Here is a 19,978-nt window from a genome sequence, read left to right as displayed (position 1 = left end):
GCATTGCCTTAATGGACTGAACCACTGGAGCACTCTGTCTTCAGACTCTCTAAGTTGAGTTGCAGAAAAGCTTTTCATCTGAGATGTAAAGGCTAGCTCTCAACACCAAATGGACAGCGATGCGAGGGGAGAAAAATTTCTGCTATAGGAAGATGACATCTAGCCAGAGAATGTCAAAAGCTTGGAAGCTAGTTCTTAGGAAACAGGCTGTGGGACATGGAAGATGCCAAAGCAAGCTTGTCAAATGCATGCCAAGAGAGTGAAAAACAAAAACCATGGTTGACAGAAAGCGGCCATGTCTTGACATACCATGCCTGAGAGCAGGAAGTGGCTGATGGCTGGCCAGAAAGGTCCTAGATCATCAGCCAAAACAAATGAAGGAGATTCCCACTTTATAAATGGTGAGACTGAGTGGAAATCTGCACAGACACACCTAGAGAAAGCCTATTTCAAGTCTCTGTCTGCCTCCCATCCCAATGTGACCGTGTCCTCAATATCAAACTGTTTCAAGATTATGAAAACGTGTTCCCCAAGTGCACCTCTTGTCAAAACGCAAAAAGCTTTCTGAACAGAACAGGGATAAATGGTACAGGCAAGATGGCGTTGTAATGCCTGTAAAACACAGGCAGGGTAGGGGGAGAAAATAACCTTCTCTGCAAGGTCTTCAGGCACTGAGTATCAAACTCTGGAAAGATTCTGGATTGCTGCAAGATACTCTGCAGTAAATCCAGACACTGCATACTGCCTCCTTCGATTTGGTATTCTTTGCTTTCCATTTTGTTGTCTCCATGGGATTATCAGCTGGAAACGGACACATTTGATGGTTTTAGAGACCTCAGATTCCATTATTCTGCCACAACACTTACTAATTATAAATGCTTTGCCAAATATCTGATGTTTTCACTGGCTGAAAGCCCATGCTTAATGGGCTGATAAAGAACAAGTGCTGTCAGAGAACGGCATGTGATTGGTTACATGGGTCAGGTGAAACTGTGCCCTCAGGAGGTGCCTGCCTGAGCAAACAGCATAAATGAACACCTCCTGGGTGAGAAACTGAATGAATTCTACTCCTAGAAGAGAATTTAATGTTTAACTATTCCCAGTGCTACTAAGGTTTCCCCTTCTGTGCTGAAAGTTGAACATCCAGTGCACGTTACTGTCCCAAGAATGCCGTGACCTATCTTCAGTGACTAGAAGACAAGATATCAGACAATCTGAGTGAGCTGGGCTCAAAGATGAGCCTGTGTTTGGCATAAATACCTGTTTCTCCCTTTTTTGGGCACACTGAACATATAGGAGGATACTTCCAACACTAATCTGCATATTCTGGCTGCTGCATCTAAATAAGATGTCCTTTTTCTCCTGCTTCCTCTTTTGTTTGCTATGAAGTCCACAGTTCCTTTGCTCTGTCCTCTCCCTTTCCTGCATTACTGCTCCACACCATCATCGATTCACACCCACAAACCTGCAGGAAAACAAAGAGAAATGAAAGTTTCAAATGCTCTCCTCCACTCCATCTTATCCCCTCCCACTTGATCACTCTGAGCACTGTTTCTCAGAGAAGGTCTAAGACCCAAAACCCAACATGGGTCACGGCTAGGTGCTCAATGAGTAGTGTCCCATCTAGGCAGGCAGAACAGACCCAAGCTGGGGAAGGGACAAAAGACAAGCAGGTCTATACCAATGCGATGGTGCCCGTGTGCTCCAAGTACTTTTTGGTTTTAGGATTAAATACTTTCTGGGAAACCATGTCAAAGTACGTTAGCTAACAAAGAGTTGGAGTGGGACAGCAGAAGACCAAACATCTCAAATAAGATGGTGATCAGCAAGAAAGCTTCAGAAAGCAACTCAAGGATGTCAGCAGTATCAAAGGGTTGTTTTCCAAAAAGCTTCAACAGCTGTTCTTCTGGCTTTAGACTTTAATTGGCTTCCTTTGCTTTGCTGTTTCATTTTTCAAAAAGCCTTGTGCTGGTGGAAAGGGGAAGATACTGAAGGAATGTTAGTATATCTTGCTCCTAGATTCCTCAAGAACTTTGTCATCTAAGTGCTCTCAACAGCTAAAAATGCCTCTCTCAGCTTCTGGATGTTACACTGATGATATGTCTTTAATTTGACTTATCAGCTGAGCAGATGCTCATTCAGTAATCTGATGGCAGGCTTTTGTAGGAAAATTTCCAGAAAAAAACCAAATAATTTTTCTTGAAATCAAATAGTCTAGTTCCTAAAAAAAAAAAAACCCACACACAAAAAATCACTAATTTCTTAAACTTTCTTCCATGAAGTCTTTGCTTGCATTGCACCAAATTCAGTAAGTTAACACCGTGAAGACGGAGTGGGGGGGGAAACAAAGCAAAAAGCCCCACACCCCATCCTGTCACTCAAACTTGTCACAAGGATTTGAGGAACTGTGCAAGGGAACAGCAGGGAACTACAGAAGCAATGGCACAGGTGTGCAGAACGCTCTGGAAACGAATAAAAGCCAGGGGTGGCTTTCTAGACACAGTCAGTTCCTGACATCTGCTGTTATTGATTATGCCCCCTACACCTTTCCAGTTATTTATCATTCATTTTACTTGCCATCTCACTCATATGCTTTTGGTAGTGCTCTCATCTTAGAAACATGGTCAGTGGTTTATTCAGTTCTGCCAGGGGAGAGAAGGGGAACAGTAGCCACCACCACCTGGAGGCTGAGTGATTAATCTCTCTAAGGTATTTGTAAAGTTACAGAACTGGGTTTTACAGACACCTTTGTAGGGCTGTCTTTCTATTAGATGGAACATGATCAACTCAATTCTGTTTATAATACTTAGGCTTAATTCCATAACCTGTGTCGAGTGAACATTTTGGTATCACCACATCAGCATGTGGTGTCATACAAAGGTGAAAGTAACTTCTGTGAAGCTGCAAGGCAGGGGAAATTGGGCCATTTGGTAGCATCAGTCAAAGGTAGCATCAGCATAACCCATCCAGGCTCAAAGCTAGCTAACATAAAAGGTCTCTACCTAGTTTGTTGGGAATTCAAACACCACATTAAAAAGGAATAAATGCATGTTTTAATACATTTTCACAGGTGGTTTAATAAAAAAGCAACTTTGAACTGAAATAACTTTGAAATGATGTACCTATTTCAGCAGCGGGCATGCAACAGCAGAGTCTGCAGACAGGCTGTTCACCACCTGTTGACTCCTGTGTTTTGAGTCATTAGCTGCTGCAGCTGCATCAGCAGAAAACTAGAGGGTGGATGAGCAGAGTAGCAATTTGCAGGAGTTGAGCCAGCTCTGAGTTCAAACTCAAGATTTCAAACTGCTGTTTATCAATGACTTTGTTGAAATCCCTGGAGTGACAATGATAGTTTCACTTTTCATTCTCCTGGCTGAGCTGTTGTGCCCCTCACCGAGGGAGGAGCTCAGTTTCTATTTCTCAGCAATAGCCTCTTCACCCTTAGGTTTCCTGCACTCACGAGGAGGAAAGTTTCCAAACTGAAGGATTCTTAAACATTTCCACAAACATTCCCAGGTTCCTCAAGAAAAGCAAGGACATTGACCACTCACATCTATTATTGTTTGCAATGGACGAGCAGGTGCAAGGCCGATCCTTCACAGCAACTGACAGTGCAGTGGGTCATTTTTAAATGTCTTTATACACATTCTGCACTTTGCTGAAACAGCCCAAAACATAAATTTTGTGATGGGAACCAGCAAACTTCCATGACATAAGCACTGTGTCTAAAAGTCACTGGTAGGGAATGCATAAACCAGACTTCTCCCCTCCCGGCTACTTCAAAATACAGAAGTTCTGGTGGTTTAGTTCTGGACACAGTTCCATTTATTTAAGCTAAATTTGTGTCTGGTGTTTCATTTGTTCTCACTGATGGATGAAGCATGACAAAAATACTCCTACCAACAATTCCACACAAGCTACTGCCACTCCCGCCCCCCCGCCCCCATCTAGTACGTTTTACATTTTCATACTTTCAAATCCATCTCATTTAATCAAACCTGGTTGCAAGACACGAAATGCAAAAAGACTTTCATCAATATATAGAAGGACAAGGAAACTTGCAAGGTAAAGGCAGGAGCAATCGACTTCTTAAACGATTTTCTACAAGGAAAAATATATTGAAGCAAGACACTCCTGAGTATAATTTAAATTTAAGCTTCTGCATGACTAACTTGACATTAAAAGTCCATCTCTGGAACACAAATAGTGAAATAGTCGCCCATAGGATGAACTTGCAGGCAGGGTTTGTTTCACCAATGGACAAAAAAGGATGATTAGATCCTTTTTCCATTCAAAAAATGGTTTGGGGTTTCTTAAACTAATTTATTTTGGCAGAACAAGGAATCTGTAGTGGGTATTACTGTCTTGATGCTTTGAGGAACACTTTTTTTTTTTTCCATATTCCCATGAAAATCATTTGAAGGACAAAAAAACCCTTTGCCTTTTTATGTAACAAATGGCTATGGCCTAAACTAATAAGAGAGCTTAAAATTAGTGCTTCTAATGTGACCACTGAGACATTTCAGACTTAATTACATCTGAAGCAGACTTAACCACCCATTTCTCTCCAGTTTCACACAAACAATAATTGCCTCTGTAGCCGCACTGCAACATTGTAGAATTAACCACATCCTAGAGGAGCTGGAAAAGAAAAAAGGGAAACAAAACAGGCTCCAGAGTATCTGTCCAGGCAGAACAGGCTCATTGATCGGTCCCGGCAGGTCTCCCTTCTAGAGTAAGAATTAGAAACATGCCACTGAAGTCAGCGTTGCTCTGTACCAAACACCTAAAGCAGGTAATGCTCTACTTCCTCACTTCACTTTCTACTTTAGCTCTTGTTGACTTAACGTGAAGTCAGAGAGTTGCTAGAGATCCTCTTGGTTCACTGTACAGAAGTGATTATTGGATCTACCACCTAGAAATAAAACAAAACATCTCACAGGACCATGTTACTGTGCATGTGTTACTGTTTCCAAGTCTGTATGTACTTATGTATGTACACATGTACTTATGATCATCCTTATTAATCTACTACTTATTAATCTACATCCTTATTAATCTACTACTTAAACCCCCCCAGATTTTACTGCAAGCTGTAATCTTGTGCACCAAATGATACACTACCCCATGGCAAAAAAAGAAAAAAAAAGGTGTTACTAAAGTTAGTGCACTAATATAAACACAAATAAATAGCCTCTATCAATAAAAATGTTGAAATCAATGTCCCCACATAAATCTTACACCTGGATCTTACATTAGAGGCCAGTGACCATACCATGGAAGCTGGAATGTGGTTCTGCAGTTTCAGTATGGCTGGATCACTCCAAACACACTCATCTGTGACAGGCAACATATTCTCAGTGAAGGAAAGAGATAGCAAAATACTTTTTACACACTTAGGTCCTGTGAATGAAAGAGACAGCAATATACTTACCCACTTAGGTCCTGTAATCAAGCAGGGCTACACACAAGCTTAACTGTTAGCCACAGAGCTAGGATACTCTGCAGGTTCAAAGCCTAGGAGGTAGCAGAAAAGTCTAGGAGTTTCCTGGCACGGTAGTGCAATTCAGGATGCATCTGCCTTGCTGCAGTGCTGCTCAGCACTATGATACTCTTGCATAGGAAGATAATCCCCTCTCGTTTTACAAACCATCTCCACTGCATACTGTTCAGAGCGTACAGCTCCCAACCACCTTCCCACCACCACATGTTCCAGACTGACTCTGGAAGCAGCATGGAGCAACAAGCTTCTTCGTTTGCTCCAAGACTGCAAAGTTCATTGAGGAGCACGTACTTATTTTATGCCTTGTACATACAGATTTTGTTTTTCTGTCTTGGCTCAAGCAGGTTGAATTACAGATTCCCACTTTATACTGTTTCTTCACTGCCTGCTTTAATATAAAGAACATGATTTCACACTGCACATTCAGCTGAGCATCCATCCTCCCAAGTCTCCTGGAATAGAGGAGGAAAGCTAACAAAACAAGGTGCAGTTGCTCCTTGTTGCCTGCCAGGTTAGAGTTGCTAGAGATCCTCTTGGTTCACTGTACAGAAGTGATTATTGGATCTACCACCTAGAAATAAAACAAAACATCTCAGAGGACCATGTTACTGTGCAGATAGATTTGGAATTGCTCCAAAATGAACCCTCCACACTGTGAGCCAAGCACACCTGAAAGGCTGGCATGCTCTCACATTCAAAGGAGTGTCTGAGTCAAGAGGCACGAGTTTACTTCTCTGGGTGGACTGAAGCCGGATACAGCTGCAGATCTAAATCCCAGCGCAAGCACACAAGTGTATCTTTACAAAGGCCCAGCTCAGAGCTTGTGGAAGCACGTCCCAGCTTTCTGGTTTCATGTGGGGTGGATTATATTTTTCTTTTTTCTTTCTTACACTGAAACAAAAACCCCAAACCAAAGCAAAATTAAAATCACAACAGTAAACTAGTAACCTAGAACTCAGTAAGTTACTGAGTTACTGAACCTAGTAAACTAGACCTAGAACTCAAGCTTGAGCTGTATCCCAAACACTGACAAAGTCCGTGTATTTTGTTGTTTGTACTGCAATGTCTGAAAATTGCCCATTTGCAGAACTAACTATACTTTAATTTACAGAGTTGAGATATACTGTGGTTTTCTTTCCTACTGTTTCCCTAATCTAGCAGCAATTCAGAGACATGACAACTCCATGTGTAAAACAGAGTAACAAGAGCTAACACTGACATGTCCCCAGCCAGAACTATGTCTGTATGTCCGCCTGTCTTCCCCCCTGACATGGCTCTCTTCAGAGGAAAAGTGTATCCTACTGAACTCTGAAAGACACCTTGTGCCTCCAGTCTGGTTGGATAGAAGAGTTAACTTCTTGCAAGATTTCTAGTAGAGTAAATTTGGCTAAGGAAGGCTTGCATGAAAGTTGCTTAACACACTTTCAATGAAATACTGTCTCATTAAAAAAAACTTGAAATACTCATTTCTCCATTTCCATTTTCTCAATCAAAAAGCTTGAAATCATTGATTTTGTTCATTTAGTGTCTCCTTGTCGTGGTTTAACCCCCGCCAGCAACTAAGCACCACACAGCCGCTCATTCACTTCCCCCCTCCACCCAGTGGGATGGGGGAGAAAATTGGGAAAAGAAGTAAAACTTGTGGGTTGAGATAAGAACAGTTTAATAGAACAGAAAAGAAGAAACTAATAATGATAATGATCACACTAATAAAATGACAACAGTAAAAATAAAAGGACTGGAATGTACAAATTATGCACAGTGCAATTGCTCACCACCCACCGATCGACACCCAGTTAGTCCCCGAGCAGCGATTCCCTGCCCCCATTCCCCAGTTCCTATACTGGATGGGACGTCCCATGGTATGGAATACCCTGTTGGCCAGTTTGGGTCAGCTGCCCTGACTGTGTCCTGTGCCAACTTCTTGTGCCCCTCCAGCTTTCTCGCTGGCTGGGCATGAGAAGCTGAAAAATCCTTGACTTGAGACTAAACACTACTGAGCAACAACTGAAAACATCAGTGTTATCAACATTCTTCACATACTGAATTCAAAACATAGCACCGTACCAGCTACTAGGAAGACAATTAACTGTATCCCAGCTGAAACCAGGACACTCCTAAAACTTGTTGGTTTAGATACTTCATATTGTAACCAAACTATGAGTCACGTTTGAAACTTACCTATAGCCCCCTTCAGGCACAGCACTGTTCCCTGTAACACACTGCATGACATGAAATACATAGTCTTCACAGGAAAGAAGAGAAATAAATGATGATAAAGGTATGAAGACTTCTCAGCTACTATTCCCATGAGGCTCTGCAGAAGTGTAGTTGGACTGATTAGGAATCATCTGTTTGTGTCAACACTAATATTCTTCTGAACTTTCCAGATTACAGAGGAGATGGGAAACTGCTCTTCAGTCAACTCTTGTTGGCAGCTGAGGCAATGTTCCGGATGATCCTCATCCAGACTGGCTGAACAATCATTCTGGGTTTGTCCTACTTCTTTTCTTGAAACATCTATTTACTCATCATAACATGCTATTCTAAGGAACAGCATTACATGGAAAAGTTTCCTCATATATACTAGAAAAATATTGTCTAGAAGATATATTTTAACATCAGATACTACATATAATCTCTCTTACCACTGGAAATACAAAGCAGTTATCAATGAAGGCAGTTGCTTTGGGTTCAGTTCTTGTATACAATTTTGAGCAATCAGCCTGTGATATGCTTTCGTCATCTTTAATACAGAAACGATGCCACTACCTTACACAAGTCACACACCCTACCCTACTACAAGTCATCACTGCAGACTGTAAACTGTAACACGGTTTGACTCTTAATTCATGTCTGTACAGCACCTAGTACAACACAATTTCAGTTTCAGTGTGATCAGGGACATCTGTGCAATACAGCTGTGGAGAATGAGAAGTTCTTGAATCAGCTTCTGGTCATCCAGCTCAGAGTCAGTAAGGAATTAAGAAAGAATACAGCATTAAGTATTTCACATTAATAAAGGTTAGTCATGGGACCATCCAGAAATTTCAACTTCCAGAATGAATGGTACATTTTCAACTGGGGAGCTGAGGAAATCCTGCCAACAGACAGGGGTACATTCTAACACCAGGCTATGGTGACTTCTGCATTTGTTTTCTTGAGAATACTGAAATCAACAGACTAGTTTCCCTCAGATACATTCACTTCATTCACTCAGCATAATGTTTAAAGAAGAAATACATAATGACTGAGTCTTGGTTAAGTCTCATTGCTAATAGTGCCTTATAGGACCTGGACTGCTGGCCACTTCTGGTTCTTGATTTTGGAATATCTAAAAAAGCTTTACAAGGAATTCTCTGTTTCTTTCTGTATACAGACTTCCTACACCCTTTCCAGTTGTTCTCAGCTGCTTCCTGAGAAATCTTTTTCTAAAAAAGAAGGCTCCACATGAAAAACTACAGAAACCAAGGTTTCCATGGTCTTTGACAGATACTCTGTGCAACAGAGTGATCAAGTGGGATTGTTCAGAGTTATTTTGATGAACAGTTAGTTAGATATTGTATTTGACCTTTGTTGTGGGTTCTTATGCTCATGGATGCCATATTTTCAGTACTGTTACTGATCAAGCTTAAGCAGTTGAAGATTTCTTCACACTTACCAACACTTAACACTTTCCTCCTTTGCTCTATTAGAGGGAAGTTTGTCACAGTCCCAACTCAGAGACAGCAAAAGGAAATGTCTGAGAGCTACTCAGCTATACCAACCCTTCCACATTATTTCAAAATACATTTCCCATTAGTTTCAGCTAAGACATCTGACTCTCACTGAAGCAGATGAAAAGTGTTCATGTGTTCCTTTCTAGAGACTCTGGGTTTGTACTGAAATGTCTTAAAATGTCCCATTTTTACATTTTTTTCTTTCAAAATAATTGTGCAACGAATACCTGAGGCTTTTGCAGAGCTGGCCTGTACATCATACTGCTATGGCTGAATTTAAGGCAAACTTTTCACAGTATCTTGCTGTTCTTATGAATGTCTTTCTTAAGTTTCATACTTCTTTTTATACAAACAGACTTTTAAACCAGTTTCAACATTCTAAGACTGACTCACACATTCAGTTTAACTTCTTAAAGGATAAATCATTTCCTTACTGTCATTAGTATGAAGCAGGAAGGATGGAAAAGATTCTAGAAATACTGGTTTTTTTTTTAATTAAAAAGAAACCAAGCTTCTTTTCAAACTCAAAACTCTTTACCATGAACTAATCAGACTGGACAATAGTGAACCATTGCAAATTATGACCAAAACTTAAACAATCCTAGAAGCTAGGAGGAAGACTTTTTTCTTAAGATTTGGAAGTTGTTCAGATGACTCGGAGTTATGGTGCAAACAAAACCAAAAATTTTTTTGCAGTGACTTTCAAAGTTACAGGGACTCACCAGGAACTACATTACCTGGTGCAAGCAATAAGACTGGAATGATAATTTTAACATTATTTTATGACAAGGAGTTTAAAAGATTAAAGCTTAGCATCAAAGTCAAAGCGCTTTACAAACACGAACTAAGCTTCACAAGTGCACCATTGTTTGATATATTTGAAAAGGCTGAACTAAGGAACAGACAGGCCAATGACCTGTCCAAAGTCCTATTAAGCTAAAGCAAAGGTGAAGCCTGCTGATGCTAGGATAACACACCCACTGTGCACTCAATGTGAACTAATCCAAATGCAACTATAGAAAAATCAAGTCTGATTTCCCATAACAGGTCTGATTTTCTTTTCAGATTCAAAGAAAAAAAACAGAGGAAGCTTAGCTCCAAGACTGTGGTTCATAGAGATCTGTGGTTTTAAAGAATTTGACAAGTTTCCCTCCCCCATAAAACATCTGATACGAAGATCTGTTCAGAAACTCACAAAGAAGCTTGCAAGACCTATTTTAATCAAAATTGAGCCTAGCCAAGCAAGACTATTTCCCTACAAAGCATTTTGGCAGCTATGTAAGAATTACAAGTTATCTAGCAGACAGTGGTTGCAAGCAACACTTTCACAGGAAAGCCTTGAAGCTGATAAACTGTGATAAGCAAATTCAAGTGAACTGCATGATGGAGAATCAGCAAAGCAAAGCCGCTCACATCTTGTTCCCAAGAACTTTGGAATTAAGTTACACCCTTCTCACACCAGCAACTGGGTTTGCATAGGATAATATGCGTGTGGTGTAGAAAAAGTATGACTTAAATGCAAGGGTGGCTGTGGACAGTTAAATGTGATATTCTTACAGATGATGTATGTTTTTTATACTATCAGTTAAGTGATATCCTGAATCAAGGTCAAGATTACATATAAAATGCTATATACTGATGTTTCTTTTCTCTTGAACTGCCCTGTCAAATTAGCTATTATTTTCATTCTTTGTATGACTTAGCAGTCTCCTCTCTAAAAGCTTCAAAACTTTAATACCTGAAAGAAGACCTAGTTACACTGAAGTTAACAAAGGGTTTCAGATTTCTTACCAGAGAGAAGTCAAAATGGAAAACCAAAGTCTGTGATCAGTCAGACAAAGGAAAGGGACTTTATTTTGAGCTTAAGGTATGACTTACTATGAAAAATGCATGCCTACGCACACTGGAGAAAATGGCTCTGGTTTGAGAGATGCGGGCAGCCCTAAACATTCAAAAGGTTGTAAGCACATAAGCAATGTTATATGTCTGTCTTGTTAAAAATTCTGGAAACTACGGTGCTATTTTAAGACACTTGAGCTTTTCTTTTCTTTTTAAATGCAAGAAACTTTTTGAACTCTCATCCACTAGAAATGCATGCAAAAACCTCCTGAGTTGGTTATACAGAAAGTAAGACCCCAAAATGCTAACTTCAAATTTTGCATCAGACTCTTCTGTTTTACTAAAATTGTACATCAAGTAGCCCAGATTTTTGGTATAAATCCTTGAAATCACTCTGAAACTTTTAAATGGCTCTTAACATGCATCAGTAGCAACAATGAATCAGTGGGCACAAAGCACTGCAAGAACAATTTAGGCCTTAGGTGAAGTACTCTGCCATCTTTAGGGAGAGTGCAGAAAGGAGATGGCCAGAGCTACCAGGAGGCAGGAACAGAATAACCACACAGGGTGAACTTCAGTAACTTGCTCCTTTCCGTCCTTGTTTTGCAAGCACTGAGCAAGACGTGCTCACTTCTCAGGTCACCATCTCTTACATCTAACAATGCTCATTTTGCTCGTTGGGACCTTTTCCAGAAACAGGAATAATGGACAGAAAAGGGCAGAGGTCACTCTACTATTCGCTATTTCTCATTTTCCATACAGTCTCTACAAAAACAGGTAGAGGCAAGCCAGTTGTTCTGCCTTTAGCCAACTCTCCCTCCTAAGGTGATGTAATCCTCACCAACAGTTACTATTCCCAATGCCATCGGTTGAACTAGCTGTTAGCTAACAACAGCTAACAAGCTGTTAGCTACTGCCCAGCTAGACTTTTTTATGGTGCTTTGCTTTGTTATTTTTATTTAATTTGTTCTGTCTGCACATGGATGTCAATAGATAAAAATAAATTAAATTAAAATCTAATTGCTGTCTTACTCGAAAATCCTCCCCTGAATAGGGCATTAAAGTTTATTTTAAACTACGCATGATTGCTTTGATGCTTTGGTAAACTCTTACAAGGACAAGACAGATCAAGCTGCAGACAGCTTCAGCAGTGACCAGATGCAGTGAGTCCTATTAGACCACTCAATCACAGCAGACATATACAGTAACCTAAAACTTTTCAAACTCAATTCAACTTGAGTAGAGAACACTGCTGACAGAAATGTCTAGTTTCTTTTTAGGAGAATAACTCCACTAGTTTTCTGAAATAATTTATATCACCAAGTACTTCAAGGGTCTCCAGCACTGTTCTCTGTAAACACCTGGGCAGGTTAGAAAAGAAACTGCTTCTTTATCTGATCCTAAGCCTCCCCTTAGGGCTAGAAAGCCACCAGTCCCACCAAATCTGAAACATTCGGATGGTAGACCAGCACAATTTTGAATCTACTTTCTAGTCTTTTTATTGATGTTTTTGTTCTTCTTACTCATTGGGCAATCACCCCTCATCAGATGTGCTACAACAACCACTTGTGCAATTTCTCCTGTCCCACAATGGATGCAGACCTAAAAGACAATTAACCCGCTCCACTGAAGAGCATGCCAGTCAAGGTACACCTGAACAATATAGTTACCTACATTTGTGATGCTGCACTGTCAGTCCCCAGAAAAAGAGGATGAAGATCTTAAATAGAAACCAACAACAAAAGAAAAATGCCAAACCATTTCATACACTGAGTCACAACACTCCTAGACTCTAACAGACCAGAGAATGAAGCAACATTGCAAAGAAAAAAAAAAAAATCCTCTATTTAGTATGGCCAATAAAAGATACACGAAGAAATAATCATGGGAAACAGCAGCTTTTTTGTTCAAAGATCAACTGCATTGGTGATTTCTTCAGTTTTTTGGGGGTTCGTGTTTTTGTGGTTTTTTGGGTTTTTTTTTTAATTCCCCAGCAAAAAAACCTCTTGTACTTCATAAAAGCAGAGGGTAAATTTACTCATCATTGGATATGTCCAAAAAACCATTTAAGTTCTCACCTTAACCATGATTTCCTGATTAGTACTTGTTACTAATGGGCATCTACTATTACAAGAGATGCTTCCCTCCAAATGAGGATATATTCCTTCCCACCTCCAGTTTGTGGCAGAACTATTAAGGTATTTGTTCACTTCTAGCCACACAAAATGGAATATTATCCTGAAGTGTAACTATGCAAACACAATCCATCTACTAGGGCCCAGAACTGGTAAGAGAATTTTGCAAAGCCATTTTCAGGTATTTAAAAAAAAACCTCACCACCTCTTGCAGATGAGGGTTTTTTTTTATTAGCTTCTTGCCATATTTTCTCTTTTTTAGTACTTTCTCTGTAGTTTAAACAAGCTGAGAAAGGCCTAAAATTTTTCTCAAAATTAACTCGGAGAATGAAGTGTTTTGGTAGAAAATGAAAAAGCAGCTCTTTCTGAACTGCATGGTTTAAAATCATAACAGAAAGTCCCTATTATGGTTTATGTAAGAAATATCAGAAGATAAAGACTCTGCTCTTCTCAATTTTACCAGCCTACAGGAAAGGATTCCCATCTTGCAATTTTTCTAAAGCCTTAAACAAACAAACAAATAATTAACAATAACAATAAAAAAAATCAAGCTCCCTTTCCACAACCTAAAAAAAAATTTACATAAAATCAGAAACTAAAAGAAGATTAGATTAACAGAGGCTGACAGATAATTTTCTATTATTTTCACTTTGACCATTCTGAAGAGACTTTCCTTCCACCTTCTGATTGTAAGAAATTTTAGGAAGGACGGTTGTTGAAACTGAAACACTGAATGCTAGCCACTAAAAAACCCCCAGTGAATACACTCACTGTCACATACTTAAAAAACAAGCCTTATCTCCATAATTCACCAGTCCTACCCTCTACTCAAACAGCTTGTCCTAAGCATGCCATCTCCCTGCCAAGGAATCCACCTCCAAAGGCGATTGTTTGGTACATGTTACCAAGTAGAATTTCCTGTGCATGTTCTTACTGATGTCACCCTGACATGTGACAAAAATTGCAAGAGGAACTCTGCTTTACCAAGTGCATAAAATCTGTTGCAATGAAAAAGTAATACACAGTTGCATCCTTCCTACCTCTAACCTAAGACAAGATGCCAAATGGATTCAAAGGAGCACTACTAACAGGGTACGTGGTCTTGCCAACTCTTGTGATTTTGAGTCTTTTAATTATGGAAAGGTTCTTAGAATCCTAGTATTGGAACAGTATTACCCAAGAACCTCATCTCTTACTGAATAAAAATGTTTCTAGCCTTTATGACAGGTCAGAAAAACACGGATCCAGAAATCTACTCCAAAACAAAAATTGTGATCTTCACACAAAAGAGCATCAATACAAAGGACTCTACAATCTCTGAGTGAATTCATGCTGCTGCGAGGGATCTCCTCACTGATCAGACACTGTGGAATCATCCTTGACCTCTTGCCTCTCCACCTGCCTCAGCCTGAACTGGGAAATCAAGGGGGCTGGGGGGGGGGGCGGGGAGGGGAAAGGTGCAGCAAAATGGTGCATTTTGGTGGTAAGGCATAGTCAACTGCAAACAGCTTCTGTGTCTGAACTATCAAAATTTGACACAAGTACCTGTCATCATCCATTGAAATGACTTTGGCTTCTTTCTTCCCCTTCTCAGCAATACGTAATTTTAAAGACCTTGTCTACTAGCCCTAATAGTATATTAACAACATTATAGCATTAATTAGTAGTCTATCAGGATGTGTCAGAGGAGTAAAGCACATGGGATAAATGTGAGTACAGTTATTTCAGTTCACAAGTGACAGCCAGAGTAAGTCTGATTGTTATTGCACAGTCTACTGGCTTCTTTACTGCTTTTGTTTAAGAGAGAACAGATGCAAGCAATTTCCCCTCAACGTTGGAGGCTGGACAGAATCTTTTCACTGGTATTCAGGGCAGGAGAAGTGTCTGCACACACATATTATCATTATAACCAAGTTCTCTTAGGAAGAGAGACACTACCTGTGTCCTTTGTAGGCCCTGCCTCCCTCTGCTCACTTGAAATTCTTTTCTCTAAGACATTATGGTGGTTCTGCCTCTCTCCTCCTTCAGAAACTCCTTTTCCTATTTCTGGTAGCTCCAGCTGTTGAGGGAGAACAAGCTCTGACTATCTCTGTAGTGGTACTAGAGTCCGACTAGCTGCCTCCTTGACTCACTTGTCCATCAACATGCAATTTCAAACAGCAGCTGGAAATAAAGAGCAAGTTAGAATAACCGTGTAATCAACTTTTCCACAACCCCCAGTTTGGTAACTACCACCAGATCAACATGACGCTTCCCAGCCCTTTAGCAATAGGGTGAAGTTCATATATTTGAAATATTACTGCAACAACTACAGCTTTCCAAAAAGAGCTTGTGAGGACTCTGATGCTGGTGCATACACTGAGGTAACTCAGATTTCAGTTAACTTCTGAGTTTTGTGCAGACTTTTGTTCTATTGATTCAACTTCATACAGAAGTCTCACAGTCAGTCATGTTTACAGCCCATTTATTTCAACAACATTGCTTTTGTCAATGATTTAAAGAGCCAAATGTTTCCTGTGAATAAATGACCCATTTTCAAAGAGCAGCAGAGGTAGGAAGCCTCAGGAAACACTCTACTATTAACAACTGTAGTAAAATAAACCTCTTCTCCAAATTTTGTAACAATTGTTTTAAGTTTTCTGGCAAGAGGCTAGAATAAATTATCTTTGCTCCTGTGCCAATCACATTAATTCCTGCAACCAGCTTAGCTCAGACAATTGGGTCACTACAACTGTTCATAGTACTCATTTAATCTACGTAAGTTTTAAATGTACCTTGTAGTTTTAGACATTTTTCTAAGCTTCTCAGCAACCTAATTCTGCTTCAAATAAATGATCCAAAAATGAGGACAAATTTACACAAAGATGCGTTCATCCAATTAACTTAATGTCAAAACTGATTTCTGCAGTAAAACAACAGCTTGTTTTCCCATCCTGTGTCACAATGTTTATTGCATACTAAAGCCGAGAAAAATGATGTGTAACCAGGAAACAGAGCCTGAGTATTCATCTGTCCTTACTGGTCATCCAAATAGGCTAAAAAACCCTAAACTCTGGCCTATGTGAAATATAGCGGGGGCAAGACAGTGAGGGTGGAATGATGAGGTCAGTTTTTTCCATTAAACAAGCACAACATTTCCCAACTTTGTAGAATGAGTCTCTGAGGACAGGCAAAAGCTTTCAATGTATTTCAAAAGATCTCATAATCTAAGCCTAAATAATAGGGCACCTGGTAATCTAAAAATTTCAACTCAAAATCCATTTTAGAGAACTGGCATCCAAAAGCAGCAATAATTTTAAGGCCTAGACAAGTTTTCAGATAAACTGTTGGTAGAATCCTTGAGCTAAAGGCAGACACACAACTGAACGCCATCCACCCAGACTGAATTACTCCCCATCAGCTCAACTGCCTTAACTGTGTGCAAACACTTGCCTGAAACCTTTCTTCTAATTTTGCCAGTGGAGAGTTGCAACTCCAGGTATTGTAACTCTCACCACCTCTCCTTATTTGAGAGATAAAAGGTATCAGCTTAAAATTCAATGGAATTTTCAGGGAATACACTCACATAAAGAGTGAGCTTGCACTCCCAGTTGTATGCATCATGTATTCAGAAAGATCACCAGAAAGTCCCAATACAGCTTCTGTCTCCACACAAGCTCTAACATGGCAGCATAAAAATGCAGTTAGGGATGCAATTTCTTCCCCCCACCAAACAGCTCCCTCCATGCATCCCAGTGAATTCTTGCCTTGATACAGAAACATACCCAGGAGTTTAGGTGTCAGAGAATAAAGATCTCAATCACCAAATGCTTCATCTTTACTTAGACAAGAGTTACTTTGATAAAGACATATATATTGACACAGTTTCACTTTCTTATTTATATAACTATGCTGGAATGAATTATCTTAATGATAAAGATGTGGATTTACCTATTAAAGGGCTGTTCAAGTGGCTGCACTTAGATATTCAAGTGGACTAAGAAAAGAGTGGACTGATACAGCACTGCGTAACTGTCAAGTTCACTTTCATCCCAGTCAGAATGAGAAGAGGGCTTGAGGCTGTGCTTTCACTGGGTCTCTGACCATTAGTAACACAGGGCAAGAGGCTGAACCTGACTCAATGTCCAAGTCTAAAAAGATCTTGTACAGAAACAGAGGAAAAGTGACAAGACAAAAGGCTGCAAAAGTTCTGGGGCATCAGAAGGATACAGGACTGTCATGGTTTAACCCCAACCAGTAATGAAGCACCACACAGCTGCTCACTCACTCACTCCTTGCCCCCACAGTGGGATGGGAAGCAGAATCAAAAACAAGTAAAACTCATGGGTTGAGATAAGAACAGTTTAATAATTGAAATAAACCCCCCCCCATAGTAATAGTAATGAAAAGGAAGATAACAAAAAGAGTGAAATATAACCCAAGACGCATGAGTGATGAACAATGCAATTTTTCACCACTCACTGACCGATGCCCAGCCAGTCCCCAGGCAGCAGTTGGCCCCCCCGGCCAACTCCCCCCAGTTTATATACTGGGCATGACATCACATGGTATGGAATACCCCGTTGGCCAGTTTGGGTCAGCTGCCCTGGCTGTGTCCCCTCCCAACTTCCTGTGCCCCTCCAGCCTTCTTGCTGGCTGGGCATGAGAAGCTGAAAAATTCTTAAGTTAGTCTAAACACTAGTTAGCAACAACTGAAAACATCAGTGTGTTATCAACATTATTCTCATACTAAATCTAAAACGCAACATTATACCAGCTGCTAGGAAGAAAATTAACTACTCTAGCTGAAACCAGGACAAGGAACCACAAAACAGTTTCAAAGAGAAGGGAACTTCCTTGGCCATGAATTATAAAATTGTTATCCTTAAAGCAGCATTATTGGCATGATGTAGAAAGTCCAACTGCCAGGAGCAGATTTAAGCTCATTTTCCCCAATACACCATGTTTTAATATTTGCATCTTATAGTAAATCACAGTATTGTCTCCCACCTACGATACATAGCTTGCTTATTTCACGGTACAATGTGATTTAACTTCTTCCTAAGAAAGCTTCTGGAGCAATGCCTAGTTTGAGAAATAACATTTCACAAGGAATGTATATTGACTGTAATTAATTCCTATAGATGGAGAGGCTAATTAACAAGAATCCAACTAATAACTCGGTTGGATTTAATCCATATACTGAACTGGCAACATGCACCAGAGAAAGAGTCAGAGGGTGCAAGGATATATTTGGGGGAAGAAATCACACATGACAGGCACTTTCAAAGTGGTTCACTTTGAAAAAGACATTTTAAATGTTACCCAGCCACTCTCAACCCTTGGTCTTACCTACTTTCCATCAACTCTACAGGCTTCTTTTATGCTTGCTCTCTCATGCTATGTCTTTCCTGCATACACAATGCAAAAATACCTTGGCTATTTCAGGTTTCTGCTTAAGATTAGAACACCTGACATTCACATATGCACACCATTCTTCTTAACAAAAGCAAGCTTCTGCAAATTTTGCATTTCACCGTTATTGAATGTCCTTGTGTATCAAATCCAGCAACAGAACATGAAAGGGAAGGAAGTTTTCTTAGTAACACCATTTTTATTGCCAAGTTCCGTTTACAAAGAAAGGTCTACTGTTCATTCTTGTCCAGGTTTTCAATAGCCATAACACATGATTAATGCCAGCAAATACAGACTCAGCTATAGAAATCTGGATTTCAGAAACATACACCAATATTTTCTAATTTCACTCCCTTCCCAGACACTTATTTACATTTTTCTTTAATTAACTTAAGATATTGTCACATTTACTCCAAATGTCTAACATAACTTACATTAAATAATACTTATTGCCTGTAGAAATACATTTCAGTATTCAATTCACCTGTGTTTGGGCTTTTTTCCATGTAAATGTAAGTGCATGTTCAGAACATTTTTTTTCTTTTTTTCAAATGAAGTACATTTCAGACACAACTTTATTGACATATATTTCATAGGAGGACAGTCCTTCATGTTCATTAAATGCTTTATGTAGTGTTTAAATCCCAGGTACATTCATTCTTCTAGAAAAATACATTTCCCCCTCTGCACTTAAAACAATCAAACTTACAAAACGGCTTAAAATGAAGTAAAAAGTTTGCAACAAAAATATCAACATACCTATTCACAAGTGGAGATGCCTGAAGTTATCCCCTAAAGTTTAAAACGCTTCCAGCAGGTCCCCTAGAGTTGTAATAATGTATTATTCAGTGCTATCGCTGGGCAAAACAAAGCTCCTAGAAATTCTAATAGTCTATAAATTCAAACACTTGAATCTATCCTCGATCCTTTGCAAAATTATCTTTGTGTTCATTGTAAATATTTCTGCCACAGTTAGTCCTCAAATACTCCCAAACACAAAGCCTCAGACCTTCTCATCTCCTCATACATACTTCTCAGACTGCAATTACTATGTCTTAAACTCGCTGCAGTATGAATACCCAAAACCAAAAGTAATGAACAGATGAAAAAAATCTCATGTATCTTAAGATTATGATCTTAAAAGAATCCTGGCAACACTATATACTAGTCTGAACCTTATTTAACTCTTAACTTTTGTCATCAACAAGTATTCTTAGTCATTACCTGCTTCTTAAGCCCTTTTTAGTTTTTTTTTTTTAAATAAATGCACTCCACACATTTATTTATGCTAACAAGACAGTCACAACAATGACTCAAGTTTGTCCTTTTTGTATTAAGAACCAATGAATTCAAGTTAGCAAAACAATAAAACAGATACCACCACAGTG

Source organism: Haliaeetus leucocephalus, unplaced genomic scaffold, assembly GCF_000737465.1.
Source record: "Haliaeetus leucocephalus isolate CR32 unplaced genomic scaffold, Haliaeetus_leucocephalus-4.0 Scaffold636, whole genome shotgun sequence".
NCBI lineage: Eukaryota > Metazoa > Chordata > Aves > Accipitriformes > Accipitridae > Haliaeetus > Haliaeetus leucocephalus.
The sequence above is the reverse complement of the archived record's forward strand: the minus strand, read 5'-3'. Positions refer to the sequence as shown.